The sequence below is a fragment of the Oncorhynchus masou genome, unplaced genomic scaffold (assembly GCF_036934945.1).
Source record: "Oncorhynchus masou masou isolate Uvic2021 unplaced genomic scaffold, UVic_Omas_1.1 unplaced_scaffold_1737, whole genome shotgun sequence".
NCBI lineage: Eukaryota > Metazoa > Chordata > Actinopteri > Salmoniformes > Salmonidae > Oncorhynchus > Oncorhynchus masou.
In genome coordinates this window covers 26,298-42,080 of record NW_027007518.1, presented here as the reverse complement: position 1 = coordinate 42,080, position 15,783 = coordinate 26,298, and the positions used below count along the sequence as shown (strand labels likewise).

The following is a 15,783-nucleotide window of genomic DNA, read 5'->3' as shown; positions in this document are numbered from 1 at the left end:
GTGACTGAGGTCTACTGAGGTCCACCAAGGTCTACTGAGGGCCACTGAGGTCTACTGAGGGCCACTGAGGTATACTGATGTCCACTGAAGGCCACTGAGGTCTACTGAGGGCCACTGAGGTCTACTGAGGGCCACTGAGGTCTACTGAGGTCTACTGAGGGCCACTGAGGTCTACTGAGGTCCACTGTCCTAATATCACTGAGGTCTACTGAGGTCTTTTCTGCCTACTGAGGACCACTGTCTACTGCAGTTGTTTGGCATATACTGAGGTTACTATTTTATGTGTATTTAAGCATTATTTATTGGTCCATTCTTGTCCACTGAGGACCATTTTCAATGAGGTTTCTGTTTTAAAACTAATGCTGTTTTCATTTAACCTATGCAATGATATGCAAACTGGGACCTGAGGTCTTGGGGCCACTGCAGTCCAATGAGGTCTACTGAGGGGAGGTCTACTGAGGTCCACTGCGGTCCAATGAGGTTAGTGGGTGGTGGATGGGTGTTCTGTTTTGAGTGTTTTAGGTTGTTATGTCTGAAAATGTGGTCCAAAGGGCAAATGTATCTACAAAAAAGTTGTATCAGTGACTCCTGAGGACTCACAGACAGGCATGACCTTTAACATGGGTGATTTGCATCACAATAGCATTGATAGTAAAACACATATGCCTTATTTTGGGGTTCTGGTCCAAAAGCTAATAGTAATGAAGTCTGCTAGATGATCCAAACATTAGTTCTGGCTTTTCTGTGAAGAAGTTGTTTCACCAAAGGTTTCCTAAAGGGATTTAAGCATTATTGATTGGGTTCTTGCCCATTTTCATATTTCTGTTTTAAAACTAATGCTGTTTTCATTTAACCTATGCAATGATATGCAAACTGGGTCCTGGAAACTGGACAGTGGAGAACCTTTTCAAAGACTGAAAATGTTTAAAACCAAATCCCTGAAAGGATGTTTCACAGACAGGTCCATGTCCTTTTCAGTGATTTGCATCACAACATAGTAAAACAGAACTTATTTTGGGGGTTCTGGTCCAAAAATAGAAACAGAATGGGTATTTGACATGATGATAGTAAAAGAAGTATGGGAACATTAGTAGAGACTCTTCCAGGAAGAACATTATGACCTGATAATAGAGGGTTCTTTGTTGGGCATAAAGGTTGAGACTGGAATAGAAAAGAATGGGAACATTATGAGACTGAAATAGAAACAGAATGGGAACATTTTCCATCCCTGAAAGGATGTTGGGTCCATGTCCTATGTTTTGCAAAATAGAAACAGAACGGGGACATTATGACACTGATAATAGAAACAGAATGGGAACATTATGACACTGAAAATAGAAACAGAATGGGAACATTGATAATAGAAACAGAATGGGAACATTATGAGACTGAAAATAGAAACAGAATGGGAACATTATGAGACTGAAATAGAAACAGAATGGGAACATTATGAGACTGAAAATAGAAACAGAATGGGAACATTATGAGACTGAAAATAGAAACAGAATGGGAACATTATGAGACTGAAAATAGAAACAGAATGGGAACATTATGACACTGAAAATAGAAACAGAATGGGAACATTATGAGACTGATAATAGAAACAGAATGGGAACATTATGAGACTGAAAATAGAAACAGACTGGGAACATTATGACACTGAAAATAGAAACAGACTGGGAACATTATGACACTGATAATAGAAACAGACTGGAAACATGAGACTGAAAATAGAAACAGAATGGGAACATTATGACACTGAAAATAGAAACAGACTGGGAACATTATGACACTGATAATAGAAACAGACTGGAAACATGAGACTGATAATAGAAACAGAATGGGAACATTATGAGACTGAAAATAGAAACAGAATGGGAACATTATGAGACTGATAATAGAAACAGAATGGGAACATTATGAGACTGAAAATAGAAACAGACTGGGAACATTATGACACTGATAATAGAAACAGACTGGGAACATTATGACACTGATAATAGAAACAGACTGGGAACATTATGACACTGATAATAGAAACAGAATGGGAACATTATGACACTGAAAAGGAAAGAACATGAGCTGTATGTTTCATTGATATCACACAATGTGCTTTTCAGATCAATGGATCCCGTCCATTTTAATGTTGACCAGTGGACAGAGTGTTTGATCTTCTCTCTCTTATTACTCCTTGTAAGAGAAAAGAAAAGATTATGCAGATATTTTTAAAGTGCACCAAATGTGTAATTTGTCCTCTAAAAGAACACCATAATATTTTAGATCACTGAATGTACCGCCTGTATTTTAGACCTGTAACGGTTCTCCTCGTCATCTGAGGAAGAGTAGTCAAGATCGGACCAATGCGCAGCGTGGTATGTGTCCATGTTAATATTTAATAAAGCAACTGAACACTGAATAACAAAACAACAAAGAGAGTGAACGAAACAGTCTTGTAAGGTGCAAACACACAAAACAGAAAACAACTACCCACAAATCAAATGGGAAAAACAGGCTACCTAAGTATGTTTCTCAATCAGAGACAACGATTGACAGCTGCCTCTGATTGAGAACCATACCAGGCCAAACACATAGAAAACCAAAACTAGAACAACACATAGAATGCCCACCCCAACTCACGCCCTGATCAACGTAAACAAGAAACATAACAAAGGAACTAAGGTCAGGACGTGACAAGATCACTGAATGCACCGCCTGTATTTTAGATCACTGAATGCAACCGCCTGTATTTTAGATCACAGAGGAACATTCAGGTTGTGCTTTCAGTTAATTTCAGTATTGAGTGTTTAGATTTGCATGAAGTTTTCGAGGTCTCCAAGGGAGCCAATCAACTGGTTGATACCCTGTGGTCCCAACACACAACGTGAGGTCACTCAGGACACATTTCTGGTGTTGGCACTGCCATTTACCACTCGTTAAACTAAGGTGTTTAACAGGGCTGCGATCGGACCAGGCAAGGCCCCCTGTGGTCTCATTGATCCTACCATTCAGTCCTCCCCAGGGGTGCTTTTAGAGATTTGGCAGGGTGTCAATTGGATTCTGAACTTTGTGACCACTGTCCTGTCAGTACATTCTTCTTAGAACTGGTCTTGGGGAAGAGATGACCTTGGTAAAGCTCTGGAAGTCACCCAGAGTTCTAATTCTAAGCTGCAACCAAGATAATGATTTCTTGCATTTCGGCTCACAGTGAACCTACACTGAACAGTTTTACAGTTTAGGATTGATCTACTCACTGCCAGAGGATGAGAAGACGAACAAAAGACAAAGAACAGAGTAGATATTGGTCATCCTTGGAGCATGTTCCTTAAAAGTGGAAATCAATGTGAACTTAGTTTGTAAGCACTGATGCCTTGGGTGCACATGTGGCCGGTGGCACCTTAATTGGGTAGGACAGCTCATCGTAATGGCTGGAACGGAATAATGGAATAGTATCAAACCCATTAAACACATGCTTTCCATTAGCTGTCCTCCCCTCGGTAGCCTCCTGTGCTTGGGTGACAAGTCCAAAAGATGATTCAAGGAAAATTACTTCTCAGAAGCCACATTTTAAGGCACAGAGAATAAATAGTCCCATTTTCTCCTGTCAAACACATCTGAATCTAAGGATGTTCAGGAACATCCCAATATGCAGGGGAGTGTTGGACATTGGTTAATAAACCCTGTCTAATCCAATATTATGTATATCAAAGCAGATGTCTTTCACAACAGAGAAGCAAGACATTTTGCTGGTATTTGAATGTTTCGATTCAAAAGCAAAATTGGTCTAAAAGAGCAACAATTAGACACATCTTTGCAATGCTTTAACAAAAGTTTGAACGCTGCTTCTGTCAGACTTTGGCACACTGGTTGAGAAAGTGCTTAAACATTTCCAGAAGAAAAGATGCCAGTTTGGCAGAAAATGTATTGGGTACCCTCAGGCGATTCAGAATGATTAGGGAGAGAGGAGAGACGACACGTTTAGATCAGGTAGTGAAATATTCCTTTTGAATCTCACTGTGCCTGAAAAAGCCGCCTGAATTAAACCTATTGGATGGGATCGGTCCGTGTCTGTAATTGACTGTACGTAGAGTGATGGCTTTGCATCATGTATCACCATCTCAAATACAGCCTCTCTTTGTTTCTTCATTGTCATTCCATGGCAACTATAGTTGGTTACAGTCTGTCAGGGTCAGGTACCATTTTAGGTTTTTTAAATCACATTTAGAACCCCACCTTTTTAGCATGTCTTTTAGTCGGGAATTGTTTTAAACATCCTCAGTGTTGTGTTATTTTATTAATCCTTCATGCGACCTGTTCGCTTTAACTTTATTCATTTGATTGTTTTAATGTAAAGTGTGTTGCGATTTTGAATGCACTTTAAATAAAGTTTGATTTGATTTAATTGACGACACATTTACGTAAGACCAGGGCAAGCTATCACTTCTTCTCAAGGAGATGCAGAGTCTCCTGTCCCCTGTCCTCCAGTTGCCATTCCAATTCCTTCCTTCCTGTCTCAGACCTCATTAGAGAGTACCTCTGCCCAGCTCTCCTCAGAGAACATGTCATGCTATTCATAGCACACAGGCTTGGTATGGATCTCCTAGGACATCTGTAGGCAACTACATAGATGCATTCTTACTAGCAACCCAATTCCGTCTGACACAAAGTTTTATGCTATCCTTGGTGGACTACGTAGGATACCATAATGAACCAAACCCATATTCTTTCTACAGATGTATTTATCTCTCTTATGTGCTGGTTATTCAACAGAGATGATTTGACTCGACTGAAGGTAATCTCATTTAACACAGAACTAAAATCTTGCGTAATTTGTTCAGATGCTTCGATAGACGTCTGTCAACGAGAGATTAGACGGAAGACTAATTAGTGCAGGTTAGGTTTTTTTGTCATGAATCTTGCTCTGGAGGCAGCTTTGCAGAGTGGTCACAAGCTGGCACAGTCACAAAGTCATCCCATCTGATTTTTAACATAACCTTAACCCTGACCACACTGCTGACCATAATGCCTGACCTTAAATTAAGACCTAATAGCACATTTTTTGTTTTCAATAATGTTTACAATAATATAGCCAATTCTGTCTTTGCAGCTGGTCCTTCTAGCCATAATCGCTCAGTTCTGCCTCAAGTATAAGACTCATCCCAATAAACATCAACCGGCTTAATTAGTCTGAGAGGCTCCTTCATTTGCTTTCATCTCAGTCAGCGGTCCAACACACTTTGAGAACATCTCTTCATCTTTCCCCGAAGAAGAGATCATCAAAACCATTCGGGTATTGACTCCTCATTACCCCAGAGACAGGAAATCCATATAGAAACTTCATGGCAGAGAAAGGGTCAAATGAACACCTTGTTCATTGGTCAATTACTTTAACATTCCTTTGACCTTTTAGGTCATCACTACATTCTCATGTGCCAATGTCACGGGCGGCTTCTCTCTGCCGGGACCACAATGCACCAGGCAGTAACCTTCATGCTCGTCAATAAGGCCGAGTAAGAGTTTTTAGGATGTAGCTTGATACCACTCACCAGAGTGGATAGTATGCGTGGTATTGATTTCATGGTTCCCCGTACGAGCAATTAGCATGTTCCCTGCCTGCAGCAGCAACCTGTGAACTCTTTGACCAGCTGTTTCTTTTGTCGCTGAGGATCAGATCACGCACATTCGTTTTACACTCTGCAACAGAACCCAGTGGGACAGAACACAGTGGAAAAGAACACAGAACACAGTGGAACAGAACACAGTGACACAGAACACAGAACACACAGTCACTCTGCATGCACTGACTCAGGTATCGCTTGTTAGTGTGGTTTGTCTCTTAACCACATTTCAATCCTTTTCAACACAATAAGTAAACGTTAAAGGGATAGTTCACCCAAATGACTAAATTATATATTGGTTTCCTTACCCTGTAAGCAGTCTATGAACAAGGTATGATGACAGCACCCATTTACATGTTTTATTATTTGGTGTTTTTATCAATGTCAAGCAATAAGATATAGCAATCACATGATTACTACAGCAACAAAACGTGAGCAAGAACGGGTGGGGGAGATTGATACAGCAGTTCAAGATACAACAATTGAGCGATAATGTTACATGAGGGGTACCTAACCAAGGTCTTCGATGGTGGAAGTGGTGACCAGCCCACTAGAATCTTTGTAGCGGTGCCATGCTTTGGTTTTATTTACTTGGCCACTGTTTCCAAATGCTAACTTTGTTTTTCATTCGTGGCACAAATCCAATGCAAGTCAATAGTACTCAAATGTGTCACACTTCATGTCCAAACCATCTATTGAGCTACACAATCAATGTTAGATATTTTAGGATGATTTGGACATGAAGCATTGTCCATACTGAATTCATATCAAGCCATTTGTCATAAAAGCAAGACATGAAGAAGAAGATAGGTGTGTACATCAGTGGAGGCTGCTGAGGGGAGGACGGCTCATAAAGATGGTTGGAATGGAGTGAATGGAATGGCCTCAATCACATGGAAACCATGGAAACCACGTGTTTAATGTATTTGATACCATTCCACTGATTCCGCTCCTGCCATTACCACGAGCTCGTCCTCCCCAATTAAGGTGCTACCAACCTCCTGTGGTGTACATCCATGTGAATGTATTTTCTTTACGAAGAGTACAAACAGATGAGTGAAGTAGACGAAGTCCCAGATGTCCCCTAGCAGGATATGTTCACTAACCCAATCAGAGAGCAGTGCACTGAAATTGTCACATTAAAATTTGGAGAGTGACCATCGCTCTAATGCAAGGCTCTCCAACCCCGTTCCTGGAGAGAGCTACCCTCCTGTAGGTTTTAACTCCAACCCTGTTCCTGAAGACCTACCCTGCTGTAGGTTTTAACTCCAACCCTGTTCCTGGAGAGCTACTCTGCTGTAGGTTTTAACTCCAACCTTGTTCCTGGAGCGATATCATCCTGTAAGGGTTTAACTCCAACCTTGTTCCTGGAGAGATACCGTCCTGTAGGTTTTAACTTCAACCCTGTTCCTGGAGAGATACCCTCCTGTAGGTTTTAACTCCAACCCTGTTCCTGGAGCGATATCATCCTGTAAGGGTTTAACTCCAACCTTGTTCCTGGAGAGATACCGTCCTGTAGGTTTTAACTCCAACCCTGTTCCTGGAGAGATACCTACCTATAAGTTTTGACTACATGATGCTAGCTCTCCAGGAACAGGCTTGGAGTTAAAACCTACAGCAGGGTAGCTCTCCAGGAACAGGCTTGGAGTTAAAACCTACAGCAGGGTAGCTCTCCAGGAACAGGCTTGGAGTTAAAACCTACAGCAGGGTAGTTCTCCAGGAACAGGCTTGGAGTTAAAACCTACAGCAGGGTAGCTCTCCAGGAACAGGCTTGGAGTTAAAACCTACAGCAGGGTAGCTCTCCAGGAACAGGCTTGGAGTTAAAACCCACAGCAGGGTAGCTCTCCAGGAACAGGCTTTGAGTTAAAACCTACAGCAGGGTAGCTCTCCAGGAACAGGCTTGGAGTTAAAACCTACAGCAGGGTAGCTCTTCAGGAACAGGCTTGGAGTTAAAACCTACAGCAGGGTAGCTCTTCAAGAACAGGGTTGGAGTTAAAACCTACAGCAGGGTAGCTCTTCAGGAACAGGCTTGGAGTTAAAACCTACAGCAGGGTAGCTCTTCAGGAACAGGGTTGGAGTTAAAACCTATAGGACAGTAGCTCTCCAGGAAGATATCACCTCACTAATTAACTCTGTGGTTAATTACTTAATCGTGCCATTGTTACACATTTCATATACTGGTCTCATTACTTCTAATTAACATAAATAAAACCCTCACATACAATACCCTAATTATATTATAACAGTGTACTTTATCATAAAATAGTTGATTCACATTGACTCCATAATATAGTGTTTAATAACCCTTTCTCATCCACCTCCACTCAGAAAATGAAGAGATAGTCCCTATTGGGCCACAGATCGATGCCATGTTAACATGGAAAAGGGAGAAATTCAAAATCAAAGCCGTCGTCATGGCAACGGCCCCTGCCAGATTCCACCAATCAATGGAGTCCGCAAGGCGATGTGAGAGGCGCCAGGCGGGGAAAAAAGGCCAGGCGTCCTACATAAAGAGTCCGGGACGGGGAGTCAGGGCGCCACAACGGGGCAACCCACCTCTTGCACACACTCACACAAAGACAATAAGCACTAAGGGGAAGACGGAAAGAGTGAAACGAGAGAAAAAGAAGGAACAGAGAAGAGAGAGAGAGAGAGAGAGAGGAGATATATATGCCTAGATATGGCACACACCTATGAAGGAGGAATCCCTGCCCGGGTCTATCTGGGAACCCTGCTCGTGGCTCTTTGCTTCCATCCCATCTCCGTTGGAGGAGGTAAGGTGACTGTGTGACAGACTGCTCTGCATAGTGATCAACTGTTTAGCTTGTCTATTTTAGTCACTCTTTCCTCTGTCACTACAGTACATCAACAACATCCGTTTTATTTCCTATTCTATTTACATTTCTTATCCCACAGAAGGGTAGGAAAGAGATACAACTCTGTTTTAGAGGAATATCGCCCCACTCAGTGTGTTGGGGAAACGGTGGTGGGACACGTTGCATGTGGGTTGCTCTCTTTAAGCCCAGAGGCACTAGGTTGAGTATTGGAATAGCAGCACTGTCCCCCCAGTTCACTTTCCCACATCCTATCTCTGTTTGTCTGTGATGTTTTGCAGGGAGAGCCTGAGATGTTTGTTTTTGTGGGGCCTTTGTGAGTCACAATCGATGAGGATGCTATTTTAGAGACTGAAGAAAATGCCCTTTCTTATATTGAAGGACTTGACTGGGGAAGCATCAATTGAATGACACTTTATTTCAGGCTATAACAACTTCATCTTGCATGGCAGTTTTTTCCTCATGCGTTTTGTGTGCTCGTCCTGTGTACTCATACACATGCATTTATATGTTTAATTTAGGGATTCAACCCACCAGCTTCTAAAAATCACTGCGCTTGACTAGAGGAGAACATCGGTAATCTTTTATTAATAACATCCTCCTCAGCTGTATCAATTCCCCTGAAGTTCTCACTTCAATCTATGGCAATGAATTCACCACGGCATTTTAAAGGAAACAAATGGAATGCTTGATTGCAGCACATTTAAACTAGGAAGTAATTAGCCAGAACAAATCCATCACAATTCACGTCACAATTAAATGGCATGTTTACCTATCACAATTAATAGACAAATTGAACTTCAGAAGTCCAATTTTGTTTGAGCTGGGTGAATGACACAAATTACACAAATGCAATATGCAAATGTCAAAGTTATTTGTCAATGGCCCACAAGCATCAGCTGCCGTCATGGAGATGTAGGGTATAGGCTAGTTGTGTCTAATGAACTGAACAAAGGTTGCTTTGAAGTGGAGGTGCATGATTAGCCGAAAGTGGTGACACGAAGACTGGGGGGTGAGGCAGCTAAGGGAGTGGGGGGGTAGGAGTCTTTCTCCCCCTGTGTCTCATTAAACCTACAGTAACAGGAGGAAGCAGCTGGTGTCAATGGAGGCAGAGGAAGGAGGGCGTTAAAGAGAGTGAGCGTGCAGCTTGTCGTGCTGAGACCTTCTTTCATGTGACTCTACAGTGTGCATGTGCCACTTGTGCTCATCCTCAAGAAGACCCTGTAGTGAAGAAGGAGACATCTTGTGTTCAACCTCACAGGGACCCTGTAGTGAAGAAGGAGACATCTTGTGTTCAACCTCACAGGGACCCTGTAGTGAAGAAGGATACATCTTGTGTTCAACCTCACAGGGACCCTGTAGTGAAGAAGGAGACATCTTGTGTTCAACCTCACAGGGACCCTGTAGTGAAGAAGGAGACATCTTGTGTTCAACCTCACAGGGACCCTGTAGTGAAGAAGGAGACATCTTGTGTTCAACCTCACAGGGACCCTGTAGTGAAAGGAGACATCTTGTGTTCAAACTCACAGGGACCCTGTAGTGAAGGAGACATCTTGTGTTCAACCTCACAGGGACCCTGTAGTGAAGAAGGAGACATCTTGTGTTCAACCTCACAGGGACCCTGTAGTGAAGAAGGATACATCTTGTGTTCAACCTCACAGGGACCCTGTAAAGGAGACATCTTGTGTTACACCTCACAGGGACCCTGTAGTGAAGAAGGAGACATCTTGTGTTCAACCTCACAGGGACCCTGTAGTGAAGGAGGAGACATCTTGTGCTCAAACTCACAGGGACCCGTTAGTACTGTAGTGAAGGAGGGACATAGCGTTAGTAATACATCTAATGAATAATACTTTTACCAGCAGTGTAGGTGTGTGCAGTAGTTAACCATTTAACAGTCTTATGGCCAGGAGATTTAAACTGTTTAGGAGTCTGTTGGCCTGAGCCTTGATGCATCGGAACCACCTGGCGGATGGGAACATGGAGAACAGTCCATTTGGCAATTTTCAGGCCTTTCTCAGACACCGCCTGGTATTTACGTCCTGAATGGCTGGGTGCTCACCCCCAGTGATGCACTGGGCCGTCCGTACCACCCTCTGTAGGGCCTTCCGGTTGAGGGGGTTGCAGTTGCCATACCAGACGGTGATACAACCAGTCAGGATGCTCTCGATGATGCAGCTGTAAAAGTTCCTAGGGATCTGAGGCGCCATGCCAAATCGTATCAGCCTCCTGAGGGAGAAGAGGCACGACAGTCGTGCTGGTGTGAGAGGATCATGTTAAGTCCTCAGTGATGTAGACACCGAGCAATTTAATTCAGTCTATTCATGTAATAATCTGCAAATATGGATTTAAAAACTTTAAAAAAGTAGTTTAGTCAGGCGATAAAAAAATGTTTTCGACATGTCTGGTGCTTATACAGTATAGCCTCGGCATAATTGTACTTAAAGACAAGTAGCCTATTGGTTTCATAGCCTACACTATTACCATCCATTATTATCTGTCTATTAACAATGTGTTTTACACTCCAAGATGCTGACCCTAAACCCAAACCACGGGTAGGATTTCCCCATTAGCGACTAGGTCAGTCACTTTTCAACTGCAGACAAACTCAGCAACTCTTCAAGTTAATGGCTGTTTATCTCATCACTGTACTGTTAATTAAGCTTTGAAGGAGAGGGTGTAGAGTGTTAAGGCTGGTAGACAACTTGTCATAATTCATGATTGGTTGGCGGTTGTAATTCAACCGGTGTTGATTGGCAGAAGGCTTAACTGTCAACTCAACTTTCAGTGTGGAAGTGAGTGATGACTGGAGAAGAAGGGCTCTATCTCAATTTGTCTTTCCGTTAATTCCTCACTACCTTCACAACCGTAATGGAGGAGAAGGTCAAGGGGAGGATACCATATAGAATAGAGAGAATGGTGAATAGAATGAGGTTGTGAGGAATCGAGGACAGATGAATTGAGAAAGAGGTGTTTTCACTTGCAGTTGACCCGGTGTTGAATGGGATCCCTACATCTTCTCTTCCTGCAGCCGCGCTGAAGCAGGAGGTGGCGCTGGAGAATGGCGCCACAACGCTGAATCACTCCATGGCAATGGTGCAGCGCATGGAAGGTCTTCTGGCCCAAGGCAACGGCAGTGATGTGGCCCTCCGCGTGCAGACGGTCAACACGGATGAGGTGAAGGTGATCCAGGCGCACACGCTGGTGCTCTCGCTGCAGAGCCAGGTGTTTGAGGAGCTGCTGCTCAGCCAAAACACCAGCACCTTGGTCCTGAGAGAGCCTGCCGACTGTGCTGCTGTCTTTGACAAGTTCATCAGGTGAGGGGACTGGGGGGGGGTAGAATGAGTGTACACCTCAAGAGGATAGGGGAGGAACAGAAATGGGCTATTGGTGTTTCATGTTTTTTATTTTAAAAAGTGACCTCCTTTCCCGATGTTTCTGCAGACCGATCTAGCCTTGTTTTATCTCTGCAGGTACCTCTACTGCGGTGACATCTCTGTGCGCCTGGACCAGGCAATCCCTCTGCACAAGCTGGCTAGCAAGTACCGTGTGTGGAGCCTCCAGCAGGGCCTGAGCCAGTACATGACAGGGCACCTGTCCAGCGACTCCCCGACCGGCCATGTGGTTGGCTGGTACCAGTACGCCATGCAGATCGGCGACGCCAACCTGAGGGACAGCTGCCTCCAGTACCTCTCCTGGAACCTGTCGTCGGTGTTGCAGAGCGGCGAGTGGGGCTCCATCAGCGACGACCTGCTGCTGTCCCTGATGCAGCGCCAGACCTCATCCTGCAGAGCGAGCTGGAGCTCTACGAGGCACTGGAAGCCTGGATCGGCCAGAACCAGCCGGCCGGCCTAACGGTGGAGAATGCCCTGAGGCATGTGCGCTACGGCATGATCTCCCCCGCAGCACCTGTTCCGTCTGCAGAAGCAGTCCCCAATCATGCTGAAATACTACGAGTCAATCCGTGACCTGCTCTTCCTGGCCTTCCAGTTCCACTCGGCCTCGCCTGTCCAGCTGGCCAAATACTTTGACGTCAACTGCAGCATATTCACGCCACGCAACTACCTGTCACCGTCCTGGGGCTCTCCGTGGGTCATCAATAACCCCATGCGCGATGACCGCAGCTTCAGCTTCCAGACCCAGCTGGGCCCCAGCGGGAGCGACGCCAGCAAGCGAGTGACCTGGAACGCCCTGTTCTCCCCACGCTGGCTCCCGCTCAGCGTGCGCTCTGCCTATACAAACGAGATGCAGGCCACACGCACTGACGGCGGTCGTCCTCGCATCATCGTCACCCCAGCCACTTCCAGCCCCGATTTCGCAGGTGTGAGCTTCCAGAAAACGGTGATCGTGACAGCGAGGCAGGGGGGTAAAATGGTGGTTCGTCACGTCTACAACTTCCACCAGAGCACTGAGGAGGCCGGGGATTTCCTGGTGGAAGCCGACCTTCACCGCCGGGCGTCTGAATACCTCATCGACAGCTCCTCTACCTGCACGTCGTGGTAAAGCCCCTTTACCACAGCCTCATCGTTGCCAGGAAATAGGCCAAGAGGTTGTTGTTGCCTTAGTAACCAACGGTTCCCATTACATGGTCAAGTTGCAGAGTAAAAATTGGCTATATCATAAAAAAATGATGAAAACAAAACATTTGCTTTTTGGTCTTAATTTAAGGTACACGGCATAAGGTTTGCAGTGTGGTTGAGGTTATATTTCAAAAACAGAAATTATAGAAATAGTCTGGGTGTATGACTTTGGAACTTGCCCAGACAGTGATGACCGTAACCAACCGCCCTCCCTGCTGAGTCCCCCCCTAGCCTGCAGACAAAGTCACACATGCACACACTCATATCACAACTCCTGTTTATTGGCCTGGTACTGGGCACCTCTGTTCTACATAAGGTAATGGTACTTTTTACAGTAGTGGTTAAGTTTGTCTCCAAACTGTTTTAACTCTGAAAAGAGGTGTATTGAGCCAGCTGTAACTGTACTGCATCTATTAAAGAAGTCAATGAAAGAGTTTCAGATAATAACAGTTCCTCCACATTGTCCCTACCCACAAATCTTACACACATGGTAGGGGCAAACACGACTGCACTGTATTTGTTAGAGATATGATTATGTCAATAGTTGGATATTTCCTTGATGGCCCCTGATTAGAGGAAAGGCACAATCTTTATGACATATTTAACTGTATGATGTTATCTGCATAGCTATAGGATACTACTAGTAAATCAAAGTGTCAGTTATTGGTATTGTTTCCATTAGCTGAACCCTCACTTTGTTGGTGCTAACCAAACCTCACAGGATCAAGTGAAGCTTCCTTCGTCGCTTTGCACACTGCCATCACCATAAGTACAGGCCATTTTAAAAGCATGCATTCATACCATTAGTCACAATCACACACATAAGTTTACAGGCCTAAATGTTATAGCCATGCTGATACTCAGTGACTGGACAATTCCTATACCAGAGTTTCTCTAGAAGCCATTTTGCTGTTGCCCTACTCTTTTTGCAATTGAGGAGCATTTCTATTGAATCTTTAAGCCAACCTGCAGTATTAGTGCTATTAGAAGGATTGTGTTGTTGTGAGTAGTGCTTTTATAATGAATTATGCACAGACCTATGGACGACATTGTTGGTCTAAATTATACTTCCAGGTCTTTAGAACGTTACTGGTTCATGTAGCTACCATATCTCTCTATGTCCTCTTCCTATATCCTGAATAAAATGTTATTTTACCCAGTCTGTAATTGGTCTGTTTACTTGATTCACCCTAATATGCAGAACATAATGTGATACAGAGGACAATTGTGACTTAAGCCTAATTTATATCGTACAATGCAACAAAGTAATGCAAACACAAAATGGCAACCCTGCAAACTGGCATCACATTTATAATCGTGGGGCTGCAGACGTGTGTGTGTTTTTGCTACTCAACAAAACAGCATTGAAATTTTTCATAGCTATTTGTAGCTCTTGTATTTTATAGTACTGTAGATACGGTATAAATTAAGCTTTAATCAAAAACAAACAAGGTAGGCCTATCAAAATGAATTTCACATGCCTTGTATTTATTTTACCTTTATTTAACCAGGTAGGCAGGTTGAGAACAAGTTCTCATTTCCAATTGCGACCTGGCCAAGATAAAGCAAAGCAGTTCGACACATACAACGACACGGAGTTACACATGGAGTAAAACAAACATACAGTCAATAATACAGTAGAAACAAGTCTATAAACGATGTGAGCAAATGAGGTGAGATAAGGGAGGTAAAGGCAAAAAAAGGCCATGGTGGCAAAGTAAATACAATATAGCAAGTAAAACACTGGAATGGTAGATTTGCAGTGGAAGAATGTGCAAAGTAGAAATAAAAATAATGGGGTGCAAAGGAGCAAAATAAAAATAAATATACAGTAGGGAAAGAGGTAGTTGTTTGGGCTACATTATAGGTGGGCTATGTACAGGTGCAGTAATCTGTGAGCTGCTCTGACAGCTGGTGCTTCAAGCTAGTGAGGAGATAAGTGTTTCCAGTTTCAGAGATGTGTGTATGGGGATATCTCCCTGAAATCAAAATGCTTTGAAGCCATTGAAAACCACAAATTGTACAATGGCATTCTTAGAATATATATATTTTTCAATCATGATTGTTGTGACCATGGACTTGTCTTGGACATGTCCACGCTTTGTTGGCAATGACAGCAGAGACTACATATCCCACAACTATGTACAACACAGGAGGAAAAACGTCATAACGCAATTGACGCTCGAGCATTCAGATGTCAGATTGATCGAGTTCGTTTTTGCATAGCCCGGTGCCCGGATGGACAGAGTTGACTCATTTTAGACCATTCCATTGGTCCTGAATAAAAATCTCCACACATCAGGAGCACCGGGCTATGAAAAACTAATCCGACCACTTCTTCGCTGTCTAAAAAGTGTACAGTTTGGTAATGTAACGTTATCGAGTTAATTTCGCCGGAATCATATGTGCTTTCGGTTTATATATATTTTTTTTTAACTTAGAAGCCCTGCGACACGGAAACAAACTAACGCAACATGCATGAAGATTGAAACAGATTTGCATCGTAGTTGCAGGACAAGCCGCAGCTTCTGAGCGGGGTAGATGCAGGGAGGGAGGGAGTAAAAAGTCTTTGTGCTTCCCCTCCCCTCATCAAGCAAAGGGGGAAATGTCTCTTTCTAAAGGAGGTAAGAATTTTAACAATAATGTTAATCGTGCAACAAGACTGAATTTCCGACAAAGATGCATTGCTGGAAATCAGGGTTATGTATTGCGTCATTGCATTAGACGTTTTTAAATATCAGTTCGTTTCCGGCT

General features: G+C 43.6%; 1 pseudogene; it reads left to right on the top strand.

The window, feature by feature from the left end:
* The first annotated feature begins 8,145 nt into the window (after positions 1–8,145).
* On the top strand, positions 8,146–13,944 carry LOC135532124 (BTB/POZ domain-containing protein 17-like; annotated as a pseudogene).
* The last annotated feature ends 1,839 nt before the right edge of the window (positions 13,945–15,783 follow it).